The 1,981-nt window shown below is 40.6% G+C and overlaps 1 pseudogene; it reads right to left on the bottom strand.

Moving 5' to 3' along the window:
- Window positions 1-308: 308 nt before the first annotated feature.
- Window positions 309-1,039, bottom strand: LOC110287085 (DCN1-like protein 1 pseudogene; annotated as a pseudogene).
- Between the last annotated feature and the right edge of the window lie 942 nt (window positions 1,040-1,981).

The raw sequence follows: 1,981 nt of genomic DNA, 5'->3' as shown, positions 1-1,981 counted from the left end.
TTCTTATGCCAAACTGTTTTCTGATGAAGACAGCATTGTGCTTTATGCAAGAATGGAAACCTCAAAATAATCACCATCAAGCTGCTATGACTTATGGGAAGACAGACTAAGATGGTCCACAGGTGTAAGATGAAATCCACAGTGTCGGAATTATAAATGCTTAGAGTGGCCCAGACTAGAAGACAAGCCCAAATCACCAGTAGAAGAATGGAGTACGATATGGTCCAAGATGTATCCTTAAAAGTTTTGTCTCAACCCTCAGTTTGAACTATGAGGATTGATCTTCAGTTCAGTCCAGCCAGCAGAAATTGACTGTGCATTTTCCGTTGTATTTATTGTACAGACTATGTACATTCTAGAAGGTTCCTTTAGTGCTACATTGTTGTACTTTTTGTCCCAGCAATTTGAGGGTGTGCAAATTCCACAAAGTCATCAATAAGGACAGGCCATGCTCCTTCTTCATCATAATTGGACATGTCATCTGCAATCATTGAACTGAAGTCTAACAGAAGATTCCACGTGTCTTTTGGTATTGATCGTTTATGATGCTCCAACAAAAATTTATTCCATAAGTCTAAGAATTTAAATCTTCCATTAAGCACTAAGTTCCAGTAAGCAATGGCCATTTCTAGATCCTAACTCTGTCATGCCATCCATGAACTCCTGTTTGGAGAACTCGCACTGTGTGGCTGCCCTGAACTTCCATGCAATGATCAACACACTGATGCTGGCTGGATCGAGGGCCAGATCATCACAGAACTGCTTTATACCATCTATTCCAATTTTATTTTCATCCTGAGGGTCTTTGTATCTAGTGTACAGTTGCTCTAACTTCTTCCTGTCCAAAAATCCTTTTACACTCTCCCGTATATAAAGTTCTGGATTTTGAAAAAAATTATCTGTTGCAACATCTAACTTCCAGTCATTTTGAGAAAGACAACTTATTGCAGTTTTCTCACTAGATTGTGTGAAGATCATAAACTGACGAACTTTATCCTTCTGCGATGATTTCAACTTGTTCATGTTGGTGTCCTCCGGACCTCTCACTACTTTCCATTTAAGAAACCATATAAATTGAAAGATTCAAACTCTTAGCTTCTTGTATTGAAGCAGAGATAATACAATTTTTTCTTACATAATGTAAAGCTATTAGGCATACCTAGAGGCAACATTTCTCAGTGATTACTAGCTCACTAGAAGCAAACCTTTTACAATTATCAAGATGCAAAGGAAAAAAAAAACTTTCAAATCTATAATAATTTTATATGAAGTAGGCAAGCCAGCTTGTAATGCCTTTATATATAAGCTCTATAGCCTGATTGACCTTTTATAAATCTTGAATTTAAACTTTATTATGAACAACACCTGGGTAGATCTGAAACAAAGTCATATAGCTAAATAGAAATTCCCCTGAAGGCAGGGAGATTTAAGGAATTTCAAGAACTTCCGTAGGCATGGTTTGCAAAATAAAAGCCACACAAGCTTCCCTGAGGCTGCTCTGAGCTTTGCATTAACTCTCTCTCTTTCCCTCCCTCCCACTTCTGCCCTGGACCTATAAAGTAAAGCCTAGTGGTGCCACAAGAATAGCATGCACATTTCTGGGATACAGAGTACACTACTTCTGGCACTTCCTTTTCCCTGACCACCACTGACTCTGACAGCCTTGAGCACTGAGCCTCAACTTCTGGCTGCTGGGAGAAAGGCTTGCCCCAGCTCAGCTGAAGTAAACAAGCTGGCCAGTGATAGCCCTACATGCATCCAGGTGCATGGGTCTTGAGCTGCTCTGCAGGCCCAGCCCCAACCCTTGACACTGCCCCTGCCACTGCAGTTCAGAAGCAGGAAGCTCACACACCATTACTGTTGCTCCTATTGATATAGCCCTCAATCCTGTCAGAAGTTTGCTAATTATGAAGTTTATGACAGGCAGGATTCCTGAAGCCTTTAACAGATAACCCAGGAGATCTCAGAGGACACAGCTGCA

The sequence above is a fragment of the Mus caroli genome, unplaced genomic scaffold (genome assembly GCF_978045245.1).
Source record: "Mus caroli unplaced genomic scaffold, Mus_caroli_1 scaffold_5, whole genome shotgun sequence".
Taxonomy (NCBI): Eukaryota; Metazoa; Chordata; class Mammalia; order Rodentia; family Muridae; genus Mus; species Mus caroli.
This window is presented reverse-complemented; position numbering and strand designations above follow the sequence as displayed.